Below are 14377 nucleotides of genomic sequence, written 5' to 3'. Positions count from 1 at the left end.
TCGAACCCGACTCGACTGTCGTTCCCGCCGCCGTCGTCGTCGTCATCCAGTGTGGAGACTTCAGCCGAGTGAAGGGAATAGATGGAGAGATTTTCGAGGAAGCCTTCCCGGAGGACCGCCCGAATTTCGAACAGACAACTCGAATCAGGTAGGCTCGTCAGCTGGAGCAAAGCGAGCGTTGTCAAGAGGCAAGCCTTCCGAGGAGCGAAGGAACTCATTCGAGAACGACAGCGAAAATGGGCAGATGGGAGATCAGAAAAGTCAATTTCCCTCCTGCAAACGGAGAGAAGCCAACTCCGCCACTGCGAGAAAGGAAGCAGAATCAATTCACCGTATAATAAAATGGGGCACGTGTGGGCTAACAAATGTGTTGCGCGTATCGGGGAAATATGGATCCGAGCGAGCATATGTGTATCGAAGTGGGCACGAGGACTCGACGTCCCGGTTAATCTCGAAGATTGGTTCCGGGGATCAATCTTCCACGCGAAGAAGCACTCGGACCGACCCAGAGAGAGAGAGCACGGCGCTCTCGGAGCGCAAAAAAGACGTCGCGTGCATCATCGCCTTCGCTTAATCTTACAATTATTACTCCGATGCCATCCGTCGGTCGTCGTAGCGCTGGTTCGAACGAGATCCCCGGTACTTCAGGCTTCCCCGCGTAGAGCGGTGACGACATCGAAGGCCCGAATAATCAAAACGCGATTCAGGATCTCCACCGGCCCGATCCCGACGGTTGGGTTGGGGTCGGGATTCGAGGGAGCGAGATTCTCGAAGCCCATCTCTCGCGCGTCTACCCTCGAGACCAGATCAAAGAACCCCAAAAGGTTGATCAGGATAAGTTGTCAAATCACCGCGCGCTTCCTCGAGCCGCTCACTTGCGTTAAGGCCCGACCGCCGCCGCTAGACAGGAGACATTGATCTAACCGAGCGAAGCAGCGAGCGAGGAAAGTAGGATCTGCCTCCACAGAGATCCCTCGTCTACATCGCCGACTTAACAAGTTTGCTCCGTAGACATCGAAGTCGGCAAATCCTCCCCTTCTGATTATTTCCCGCAATCTTGACCGTGGCGCAATCGTCGTCCTTCCACGGGGAACTGTCCCTCCTCCCTAGCCGCGACGTACGCTCGGTCAGGTAATCAGTCTGAAGGCTGGGACTGGTTGAGGAACGCCCGAGCGGAGGGCTCGAAAGCGCACGAGTCCACCAGCCAGATCACAATTCGATCCGATCGGACGCAATCAAATTATTATACGGCGAATGAAATTGTAATCGAATAACGATACATCAACTGAAATCTAAAGTCTGCTTCGCGTCCGTCGCGGGGACCGAACGCGGCGGCAGTCGCTCAGGGAACGAACACACCCAGCACATTAAAACTCTATACGAGCGAACATCCTTTCGACGACTATCCTTTCGAGCAGACGCTCACGTAGAGACGGGAATCTGCCGGCGATCAGATGAACGAAGCGTCGAAAAGGAGCCACCGATGGACGATACGAGTGAGAATGCTCGATGGAGACTGAACTCCTCTGACCGAGAACCGAAATCGTAGAAACAGGGTCCTGGATTCGAAGAGCTACAACGGGAATGAATATGAAACTGTTCTGCGTCGGCCGCCTCAATGGGGCCGGAATCAGTAAACGCTCACTGTACGCGGGGAAATTCGATGCTGCTGATCACTGTTTGCTTTCTATTGACGAGGAAGAAATTGCGATATGGGTGTTGGGATGAAGCTACTCTGCCGTCTTGACTCGCTCGCCGAATCGCCTGCCCATCGCCCGCCTGCTCGTCTCGATGGCTGTTTGAATGTTGGCGAGCTTCACCGTGCGGGCGCTTAGGGCTTGGCCTCTCTTCATAAATATAAGCGAGCGAATGGACGATAATGACCGTCGTAAAACGTTCGAAATTAGCTGAGAGCTACTCTGTCTGGAAACAGTCGATAGATTTTTCAGCGATCACATTATTTGTTCTGCCAGCTAGTGAATTCAGATTGATAGATACCAGCGATGGATAGCGGCTTGATTCATGGCGGCAGGAGGAATCCGATGGATATGCGCGGCTAGTAGACCCTCGCGTACCGTGAACAACACACGCAGATATTTTCTTTCCCTCTCTCTGACTGAAAATAATGAATTGAGGGATGCTCCGTCAATTCATCATGAATAGGACGATACTTTGTCGATTTAAGAGTTCGCCTTGATTGATCGATCGATAGAGCAACAAATCGATAGATGGATGGATGGAACACCGTGGTATCGGTCTTCATCGAACCACTTTTGTTGGGATATTCGCAGCGAACAATTTACCCTCGCTGAATCAAGCGTGTTCGGGCCGCGCGCTTTTTCTTCACAAGAATTCGCGCGGTCCTGCAGAACGCGGTTTGAAGAATTATACGGTCGTCGGTGGGAGCGACGTTGTATTGACTGTTACCATCGTTGGTCGACCGCAGAATGGAACGACCGAAAGAAGATGAATCATATTTCGGAGTTTCGCGAGCTGGTCTGGAATGATTTTTCGAAACGTCAAATCCAGATGTAACAGGGTCACGCCGACGGTGCTCCAATCGACCGAGTGACCGCTTCGTGTTTTCTGGTGGATAGTTTATGATGAGCGTTCGCCTTCCCAGGCCATTTCTCCATTAAAATGATCATCAATTCAATTATGAAAAAAAAATGAAAAGAATTCCAAGACGGCTCGGATGAGTATCGACCCCGACGCGGTCACTATCCTCATCTCATCCCTGACTTCCCAGGTCCCGATTACACGAACCAACTCCAAAAGGTTATATTCCGCTCACCTTACTCGACCGCCTCCTCTGAGAATATGATTTATTTGTCTTATATTGAGAACGTCCGCGAATGTTCGTTTGTTCGTCAATGTTCTCTGGTGGCTCGTGTGTGCTATTCTATTTAATGAACCACGGCTCGAAGCGAACGATAGTGCAACGCACAGCTTTTGTCGATATCTGTAATTTCCGTTGATTATATTCTACGATAATTCAGCTAACATCGGCATCTTGTTGAGCGGTTATTGATGCTCGACGATGGTTCTGCCGAGCGACGCGCTTTAGCGGCCCAGAGCTTCGTGGCCGAGCCATATCATTCCATGCGAATCAATATAGGCGATCGGGTTTCTCGTGAGCGACTTGCTCCCATGGATGAGTCCACTTGAATGGCCTTCACTCGAAGGGGACGGAAATTCAGTGGACGGATCACAGATCCTGGTGTTCGGAAACCGATAGGGCTCCTGACATCGCCTCGGCCCTCGAGCTCGAATCGTCGGTCTCGGAGCCGACTACGTGAATGTGTCCGATATCCGTTTCGGAAAGCGTTACAATCGACTACCGGGCGGGAACGTCTGTTCGCTACGTCGAGAAGTTAATCAGTGGGTCAGAGGGAGCTAATAAGTGAGACAAGGAGATAGAGACATCCCACGGGCTAAGTCCGCACTATCCTGAAATCTCTTTATTCTGAACTCGGCTCGTTTGCTGAATGTTAAGTGGGTAGCTTTTAATTGCGAAGTAATTTTATCCACGACGGGGGCGACCACCCATCCGACTGTAGCGGCACTGAGCCCACCAGACGGAGGGAAGCTCAGATTGAGAGCGTTCGGCCGTCTCGAAGCAAGAGATCACCCGAGAAAGTCAGATTCACTGGGCGAGGGGATAAGATTTCCCTTCGAGGGCACCGACTCTCGGATTGAAGTCGACGATGAGGTGCCCGATGGAGCCGATGCGCCCGGAGCCAGGGACGGAGGGTCTCAAGAGTTTCATCGGAATGAAGCGAAATTATCCATTCTTGAGTCTTTCTTCAAGGCTACAGGAATCATTGCAATCGGAGGTGGAATGAAGCGCAGAGCTGGAACGATAGAACTCGCGCCATCCGTACTCGAAACTGAATTCCGCCACACGAACTCGATTAGGGATAATGACCGGGCCGGGTGGCAGCTCGCGCAAATCCATATTTCACTACGTGATGTTTTAATATACGAGCATCGATTATCGACCGCAATGGCATCTACCTAAGTAAACTAGAAAAATTACTCTCGCTCGGACGCATCGCCGCACAGATAAACAGGAGACATCTTCATTTGAGCTCTCAATAAATCTTTATACGCTGCCTCGATGGGCGCAATCGTTCCTAGGCATATTTGTAGCTGCCGCAAGTCCGAATATCGAGCCGTCGCTCGGTCGGAGCTCGCTCAGCTACGGATTCGAAGCTCGGGACAGTCGTCGATTATGCAGGAGAAAAACTGTAATTGATCTAATGGAGGAGCGATTCTAATGATGGACTTGAATGAAGGTCGTAGGAATTTTCATCTCGCTATGGTCCCCTGTTTCAGAGTTTCAGAGATTTTAGGATGTGGACTGTTGCGATGCCGAACGAGATCAGTTTTGCCATCCAGACCACGACGGAAGCGGCGGCGGCAGTGTCGCTGCTATCCCCCGAACCACCATCGACGATGCCACGCTAGCGAGTGAGCTAAGACCACCAGCACCATCTTGATTCTCCACACCATCCCCTTGGGGGCTTGATCCAGGATTGAGGAAAATCCTGCTGCCTGCAAGCCTGACTCAGCCGCCACGCCGCCACCAACACCGCCGCCTCCTCTCAACGTCCGTGAGACGACGCGCGAGGTGCCGATGGGGGACTCTTGGTCTTCGATGTGTCCCTGATAAAGTCACAAAGCCTTTCAAAACGAATTACAATCATTTTCCACAACGATTCCCCAGGCGCAGCGGGGGATTTCTGTCCGTCTCGAAGCCGGATCGAAACATTACACCTCTTCCACGATCACTGCCGACGATACTCCCGACGACGCGGAGACAACCTGAGCGGCTTGGCAGAAGCAGCGCGATCGGGAACGGTACCCGAAATTGCGTCGGACCCCACCACAAGTGTGAATTTCTGGAATATCCGTCGAATCTCGCTTGTTCCCTTCGATTCGGAGTTTCCCCGACGTCGCTCCCGAAACGGAGTAGATTGAAGTTGAGCGCGATTCGCGATCCGTCATTGGGTTCGTCCGGCGAGTCGGTCCGTTGTCGGCTATATTCCGCATTCGGCAACGTCACCCAAATACGCTTTGTTCGTGCCTTATCGGAGCGTTGGTTATTTTCTCTTCAGTTCGCAGCGTCGTCGATGTTGTGTGCCGCCTCTATTTTCGATCGTGTGGTTTCCTTGTTGGTTCCTTCCTCTCAAGCAGAAACACCACCCCTCGATCGCCGATCAAATCAGACGCGAGGACATTGCTATTCATTGCGCGACACCTCTTCAACGGCAGGCGACCAAGCGAAAACAACATAGATGTCGTTCGAACACAAGAATCGCTAGCACACACATGCACCCATACGAACACACGGGCTTACGTAGGCGAAGACAAAGTCGCACACAAAAATACTCGGAATAGATAGGGACGTCGTTGAGAACTTGTTCGATTTGCGTCCGATTTTCGGAACGAGCGAATTGTGCGTTCCATTTGACTTCGTTCATCTCCGTCGAGCGTCAAACGAGGAGTGCGATTTGGCCGCAGACAAGTATTTTGTTCTTCCCGACTACCGACTTGTTCCTGCTCGCATCTGGTTCCCCTTGTCGGGCATAATCAGCGAAGGGCGGCGGTTGCTACCGGATCATACGAATAAAAATTCTGGCGACCACCCCCGTCGCGTCCGAGATTCTGATTCCGAGTCCGAATTCGATGGTGGTCACCGATTTCGCAGTGGACAATGCCGGGCGATTGGTTCGATCTGACGATAAGGAAAGAACGCCCCGAAACTTCTGAAGTAGGTACGCTGGGTAAAAGCGGAGTCTTCGAAAAGTCGGGAGGCGACGAGTCGACGATTGACAAGTTCAAGTCCCTGAAGTTGCGAGTTTCGTATCCGTTGGCCTTCCATCGGTTATCTACCTCCCAAAACGACGGTCGTGTCCGTTCGCTGTCGGTCCCTCTGTGAGTTTTCCCAACGCTTACCGACTTGACTCCGGTCACTCCCGGATCTGTTGCAGTCCCATCGCTGTCCGCCCGGAGCATGTGTAGGTAGCCTCCGGGCTAAAGTGGCTAGTGGTGTTTACATACTTTATATCACACGGTGAGTGTCCGACTCTCCTGCTGGATGGGTGGCGCGTCTTGCAAGGAGCAGAAGCTACAACTTCGACAAGGACATCACCGGAGAGCGGACTGGTCCAGTGGTCTTTTGGGCGGTATTTTTAAATTTCAACCCTCCGGGAACAGACCACAGGACACGTACGAGATAAATCACAATTTGTCTCGGAGAGCGCCAAAAGCGCAGCCAGTCAAGCAGGCGAGCGAGCGAGCGGGCGACCGGGACTTCCTGCGCTGGGAGACCACGTCCCTTTGTAGAACAAGAACGAATCTAAGTGGAAGACCGGAGGACTTTAAACCAGAGGTCTTTCAAGTGACAGCGCCGAGCGATCTGAGCGAGTTGCCAAGTATTCTGAGAGCCGTTTTTCTCCTCCGTTGTCATGCCCAACAAGCACGATTGTGTTCTCGGATGTTTGCGTCCTTCTCCCTCCGAGCTGATCGGGAAGAGCTCCTGCTCAGATCGGGGCTCTAGATAATTGCACAGCTTCTGCCGCTGTGTCGCTCGACCGGGTCATGATTCCGGATCGAGTCTTCGAGAAATACGTCCCAGAAATCTAACCTCGAGCCATCGATGTCAAGAGCCCCACGGGAGGAACACCTGACCTGCGATGGGTCCCTACGCGACATAATCAACAATCCGTTCGCGTCGCTAATCAGTGGTCGGAGACGTCAGTCATACGGACATCCAATCGGGATTTTTGATGCCAATCATCGTGGATTAAATGAAATGTCGGAGACATTCGCAGAAATCCAATAGATCGCTCCATGCTCACGTGTACGTGGATCTTACCGCCGTCAGTCCTCTCCGATGTGTGTCAGAGAGGTTGAAAATCGAATTTTCCCCCTAAGCGTGCTCAGTCGAACGCATAGAGATCCTCGGGACGGCATGCGATGAATGATTCGCTCGCGTCCGTGCCGAAGATGGAGAACCAGTTATAAAGGGTGAATCCATCTCACACCACGGTGCCTGCTATCCACCTACGTACCTGCCTGCTTGCTTGCCTGTCGAGCCTCTGGGAGATTCGACGTCATTGACAGCTGTGGGCCAAGCGTCCGGCCGGTAATTCGTTCAGTGGGCTGGTATATTCCGGCAGCATCTTCTTCGGATATGCATCAAATTCCCTCAACCTCGATCAAATCAGCAGCGCTGTCTTCACACTTGATTAGGAATCTCAGCGAACCTGACGAAGGGTCGGCGGATGACCCCGACGGCCGAGTTTTTCACGTGCTAATGCTCTTCCTATTGGTTGTCAGATTCGATTCGATGTCTTCATCACACTGTAATGGCCGCCCATCCGGAAACTTACCCAATAAAGGCTCGGATGGGGGCATCTGTTGAAACATTAGAAGCATGGAAGCGAGGTGAGCGTGGTTCCGAGAAGTTTCCCGATGGATGAGTTGAAGGAGAGCGCGAGCTCCGCCGTGCCTCGGTCCCGGCCGAGCCGCGCTCGTCCGCCCTCGTTCCTGCGGCAGTTCCCATCAGGATGCTCGTGAATGGTTGATGATGATAATTTAAATCGTTCCCGATCATTTTTATCATGTGATTTTTGATCGCCCTCAAATGATGCTCCTTCAAAGCGACACCAAAACTTCAAACGAGATTGCCTGAAAGCTCTTGATTGAGACATCACAGTTAAGTATCCCCTGCCGCCGAGGAGCACCACCAGCAGGGAGACAGCAACTCTCTCCGCTCAGTAGTTTCCTCCTAGAGTTGGCTGAGAGCTCTGCCAGATGACGGGCGCAGCATCCCGAGTGAGAGATATCCCAGGATAGAATCCTGGGCGTTGCCCGTATCATATTTCTTCCACTTGCAAATAAAGGCATTGCGTGACCGTCGTAGAAGGGGAGTCCATCGAGAGGGTGCCTCGATCTGATCCAACACTTCCGTGCTCCCTATCCAGTCCCCGGGAGAATCTCCGAGGGACTCGAAAGCTCTGCGTGGCCCGAATGCGGGAACCTCATCCAATGGAATTTCTTCAGAGGATCGGCGCCCCGCCCGGGAAAGGCCATGAGCGTTCCAGGACGAGCCGTCACGCTCTCGAATTCTCTTTCTTTTCCGCGCGCCGGGAAAGAAACCTGGAGCGGTTCGCGCAACCCGCTGCTGAAACAGGAGACGGGCTCGCTGTTTCGCGTCGACTCATTCGAAGAGCTGATGTCTTTATCTCATCGTCATGCTGGGAAGAAGACACGCCACCAGCTCGTGTACTATGTTAAATAGATAGTTCAATCAGGGGCTTCTTTCCAGCACCCCCTAATCAAATACGTTCCGTGAGGTTTGTGCGCGCGTTCGTGCAGCTCCAGCCGTCGTCGCTCGTTTCCCGTTTTGATGGAGCCCGGTCAGGCGAATCGAGAGATTCTGGAACCGCGAACGAGAACTTCATCCCTCGCATAAAACTGCCCCCTCTGCAGAGTCCTTGTCCTGAGAGCGTTACGCCACGGACAGACGATTCTCCTATCCGAGGACCGCAGCTCGATCCGCCGAAGAAGGACCGACGTACAGAGACGGTTCAGAGTACGGACTGGAAATCGCATGGAGAGAGATGATATGAGCCCAGAAATGAGAGCCAGCAATCGACCCGCTGCGGAACACAGTGGTGTGATTACGATAATTTTCGAGGAAGAAGCGGAATAATGTTCGCGGCCGCAGCGTGGAGCATGGGGCCATGCACCGGAGGTTTCTGCCCTCTGAGGTATCGGAAAATCTCCAGCATTTCAAGATCACGTCCGAATGTTTGGTGGCGCGTGTCAAGCATAAGTGATACGATGGTTGATTGAGCACAGCACTTCTCTCTGGTGCGAAGGGGTGACGAAATGGCGAGAAAAAAATCGGCCGGAGAGATCTGACAGAAGAGGGATAGCTCGGAGCTCCATCGATATCTGCGGCGGAAGCATCAGGGGGATTCGTGGCTTGAAAGATAGAAATTAGGCCAATCAGTTCAGGTTCGGTCGGCAGCGTGAATTTTCCCCAGAGCTCCTAGGGAACACCGAGCCGTTCCTCGTCGCAGCGTACGGTCAGCCCAGCGGTCTCTGTTTCCAAATTCACTGGTAGAGTCTTCGTTGCATGCAATGGGTCACAATGAAACGGTACCAAAAGTTTTTCAGAGGCTCCCAATCGGCAGCCTTCCTGGGAGATAGCGATTGAGAGGGTGGAAAAAATACCGCTCCGCTATCATTCCCTAATGCGGCAAACCCTTTGCAAAGCTCGCCGTCCTCTCGACGGAGACGCTAGCTATAAAACCATAATTTACACACTATACGACGCTGAATCTCCTCTCTGACTCTCGAAAGACTCGCTCGCGAGTTCTGCTCATTCGCGAGACGACGAATTCATCCGCGAGAAAATATCTCGGTCCACTGAGTCTACTTTTCGAATTCCAAATTGTTCTCGTCGTCAATTAGAGCAACAATCTGAGCTCCTGATTTCTCATCCATCTTCAGGTTTTCTCATCGCTTCATTTTTTCCGGTTTTTTCCCCTCGGGAACGCGGAGTTTACATGCCTCAATCACCGACAGTAATGATCGGACGTTGGGGGGAGAAAACTCGCATCCGACACGCGGTACCTAGCAATGAGAAGTGGGTTTTGAAATATTATACGATCTTGTGGTTCGCAAAGAACCCTTCAGGAGGAGATAGCGATACTGGATATAATTACTTAATAGCCAGCTGATTGAGCCACTTATCGAATATCGGTGCTCGGAGCGGTGAAATGCTGCTGTTCGATCCAGCAGCGGTGCTCACATCGGAGGAGCGTGATCTCACTCACTTTTTCGCATGCATACAACTCGATCTACAAAACAGCCGGGTGGAGGAGCGAATAGAACGAGAGACTGAGAGGATCGAGTACCGAAGGAGAACTCGATGGACGATCGCTCGTTCAGAGGCATCGACGGGCGGACAGACAGACCGACGACAAACCAGACGCACTTACCTACTTACGAAGATGCGTACATACATATGTCAATTGTAATTGTATATAAGTTGTTGGACATGAAACGAGTGAACGAATGAACGAGCGAGCGAGCAAACTAGCGGGCACATCGGCTTCTCGAGAATGAGCTCCAGTCACGAAACGCTCTCCCAATGATAGCACCGCTCACATTCGGGGCCGAACTCTTGTCGTATAACGAGCGCTCATCGAGAGATAAGCGGAAGAGAATTCAAACGAAGAAACTCGTCGAACAACTGCGCGGCGCGCAAGTGACTCGAACCGGGAGAACCGAGGGCATTCTGTGCTCTCATTCGAATTGAACTTCGAGACAACAAACATCGCTTGCTCGGTCGAGTAGAGAAAAAGTTCACTCGGAGGCGATTCGATTGCTAAATTTGTCGTGCACGACTTTTCGAACTAATAGCCCACTACGCCGAATGAACACCATAATTGCGGTCGCTCCAACCCACAGTTACATCTCTGGAGTTGCTCATCATTCAAGTCCAACTTCTTTGTGAGCCGAAAAAAATTGGGGACCAACTTTGTTTGTGGAGTGGGATAGGGAATTATTGAGCGTATCTCTCGCTCATGATCACGGCTCTAGTTTACATCGTTGTCGCTTCCTATAATTTCCGTGTTCGTTCGCGTTTTCCAGTGCTTCCTCTGGTAACGTGAGATTGAGTTCATGCTAGTTCTAGGCTTTTAACTCGGTCCTAACCGCCCACTCCGACGTCGTTTCGGCTAGTTTGTGAACTGGAAGCTCCGAAATCTTCCTTGGGAACGTCGAGGATCCTCCCCCGATTGTTCCACGTTGTGAGCAATCCTCCCAAGGGCCAACGCCGTCCGTTCGGAGCACCATCGGAACCAAGAGCGTCAGCCCCCAGTCCTGGACCACTGACATCGAGAAACAACAACAAGGGGGACATTCTCGCAATCGCCCGACTGTTCGTTCACCTATTTAGAATTTTCTTAAGTAGGCATTGTGACCGCACTTCACGCCTCCGATCTACGCCCACCATCAGAACTCACGTTCGCACACCACATGCTACGATGGCTCTCAATGACTTCGGTCCGACGCGTCCCGTTCAGGGGAATCGGCCCCGGGCCGCGCGACGACTCCATGAGCTTATCGAAAACAATGAGATTTTCGCAGCAAAAATCGAGAACAATGCGACAGTCGAACGAAAAGCGTCGGGGATTCGTCGACGAAATCGCGAATAGCCGGATCCGCAGATTCCAAGAATCCGTGGACGTTTTTCGAGGGGACGCCCCGCTTATTGTTGGGATGGAGAATTCCCATTCTCTGTCGTCGAGATATTAGGGCGCTTTGCAAACCGGATACCGATTCGACGGAATTCGGTCGCGGCACTCGACCGGAGGATCGTCGCATCTTCCGAGGGGACGATCCTGGGTGTTGAGAGAAGCTCGAGAAAAGGGAACGAGGCTCGTTCGCCATTGAATCGGACTGGTTTAAATGACTTGCAGCGCATTGGACGAGCTCTCGTGATAGTTGGATTGTTGAACGACGACTCGAACGCATAGAGCAAGACCAGTTCACACGAGGAGACAATGCTTGATAACTGCCGCCGCTCTTGGTTTGTGAGTCCAACGTCGTGATGTTCCGTTTTTGTCCACCGCCGACTGTTTCGGTGGAGGATCCGCCCAAAAATTGCCGTTAACAGCGGGAGCACCCAACACTCAGCCGGCTTACATCTTCATAGTCGTTGCTTGAGAAGGTACCGGGCGTATTTCTCAATTGTGTTTTCATTCTCTCTGCCTCTCACTGTGTCTTCAAAGTGCAGCCTAAGTAAATGCAGGTTGTGCGACAAGTAGCGGGTTGTGTTTGTATAGCGACTCCGTTTGACCTGGTCACTGTCGCTGTCAACGCTGTCATTTGCCGAAGCTACTCCCCTTGACAACTTCGGGTACTCAAACGCACTGGGAATTTTCTGGTTGGAGTGACCGTCTCTCCCTCAGGACGGAGCTTGCTCACTAATCGGCGGATAAGCGCGAATCCAAAGCTGTATTGTGGAGCACGAGCTTATCAGATACAGCTTTGCATTGACCTCATCGACGTGGGCTCGGAAGGATGTTCGTTCCCTCTTGGCTAATTGCCACGAGTTATTTTCCCACTCAAGGGGAACTCCCATGGATTTATTGGTCTCCAAGTAGAATGCTAGGACGAAGCCGCGTGAACGACAGAGCCGTGCTGCCCGGACCCCTCGCCGGACCCCCGAAGGCGTCGTATCGAAACCGGAGAACGGAACCGGGATTACAGCGCAGTACCGAATGACCAACTCGTTGCCTTCCTTCCATCCTATACTCGCTCCCCTTAGCTCGTCTAAACCGGTGCCTCCAGAGTCAGGAATACGGGCCGTCCTTGCCGCTACCAGATCGCTCCCTGTCCCCCATCCTAAATCCTGGGCCGAGTTTTCCAGGACAGTCGCTCCCGAGCGCCCAGCCTGCCCTCACGAAGCCCCACCCCCCTTCAGAACTCTACTTCGGTAATGCCCCTCGCATGAGCTGATTCCACCCCATTGAGAATCTCTCAGGACACCCTCAAGCTCGTGGCATGTTTCCTGCTTCATTTGGGAGAATGAATAAGACCTTAGACTTAAATGCAGTCAGATGAATGAAAAATCGAACTTGAGGATCGATCTTATATCCAATATAAGAGCCTGTTCTTTAGACAGACCATCTGTTGCCCTCGACGTGTGTATAATCGCCTCTGTATTCACGGGAAACTTTCGAGAAGATCGCAGTCAAACGCTCTCACACTCTCCGCCGAGTCTTCCTCTACTCGCTTTTCATTTTGCTCTTCATTCGTGGAGCGAACCGAACGCGAAAAATCTAAGAAGAAAGAAAAATGCGTTTGTCGAGCACAGCGTGAGTTGAGAACACCACTCCAACGCATTTACCAATCGAGCGACTTGACGCTTCTGCTCTGGCTGAAAGCGCATGTCGGTGCTTTTCGATCAAAAGCGCCCGAGCTCGTTTGCGCCTCAGCGCCGACATGCGTTCGCTCTCTCTCTCGTTATAAATATCTCCCTTTATACATCTATATCGCGATGCCGTCGGAAGAACGAGAAGAGATGAAGATATTGGTTCGTAGCTAAAAGTGCTAAAAGTCGATATGGCTCCCTAGCGATGGATTCATCAGCGCTGCGGGGGGAGTCGGAATGGGCGCGAACACCGTCTTACGGACGACTTTTTGTTGCCGAGAATCTTCACGGATGCCGGCTCAACGAACGGCCTCCGTTCACCGACTGAACACCTCGGCGATCGCTCAGCAAGAACAAGAGACATTCCGAGCTTGGATACAAGGAGGCTACGAGTCCCAATTAATCTATCTGTTCCCGTTAGGAGACGATTCGGGTAAGATGATTCCCAGCGACCGAGCCCGAGCGCCGGATCCTGGTTTCGATTCAGGAGAACAGTCTCGAGACTTGTTCATCGCTCCGCCCTTAACTAACAATAAAATACGACAACACCCAGATTTCGGGCATTCGATGGTCAAATTAGGAGATGATATCGCGTCGTCTCAATTTCTTCAGTTGTGTCGTCCCTCCGTTTGTCCACCGGACGGTCCCCATACTTCGCCGTAATCATGGTTTACTTGGCAACCAATGAACACGGCTCCGCCCTGCGGTTTCAGCGATTCTTTTAAATCGTGTGGCTGGTGATGGTCGTGGTGGCGGTGTTCTCGCCTGGTTCCTGCCAAGCAGCCTGCCTCAGTCAGTCGTCTGTCGGTTTTCAAAATCTGCTTTTCCGATTGGCTCTCTAGTTTTTTTTGGAGCTCTGTGCGTCGTGCCGAGATCATTACAGAAGACACCCAGAGCCGCAGACAAACACACAGAGGGTTAGATGAAAAAAAAGGAGGAAAAAGAAGAAGACACAATCCTTGCAGCAAGCTTTGACTCAATGATCCGCCGAACGGCACCCTGTTCTATGAAAACTTGAAGAAGGCTGCTGCCGACAAAATAAAGTGTGGAATGAGGAGAAATCCGCGTCTATCAAGAGGAGAGTCTCCCTAAAAATCATCAGCAGATGCCGAATGACCGAAGCTCAAACCAGAGACAGCGCTTCGTAACCTGTGCCGATTGGAGAAACCGACGGACGGTTCGAGAGGGAGCTGCTCGCGGAATTGAGGATTTGTTCTATGATTCTTGTCCATGGATGGAGTTTTATTCGATTCGGGAGTTTCATTAATCGATATCTCGATCAGGTAGCTCACCGATCGCGCGGCGAGCCGGTGCTTCGAACGTGAACGCTGCCTGCGAACCACGGCCTTCGTATGTCGATTCGAACGTGCAAGGCAGAGGAGAACTGACGACGTACCGAAAGGAACCTCAGTC

The sequence above is a fragment of the Galendromus occidentalis genome, unplaced genomic scaffold, assembly GCF_000255335.2.
Source record: "Galendromus occidentalis unplaced genomic scaffold, Mocc_1.1 scf7180000077484, whole genome shotgun sequence".
Taxonomy (NCBI): domain Eukaryota; kingdom Metazoa; phylum Arthropoda; class Arachnida; order Mesostigmata; family Phytoseiidae; genus Galendromus; species Galendromus occidentalis.
This window is presented reverse-complemented; position numbering follows the sequence as displayed.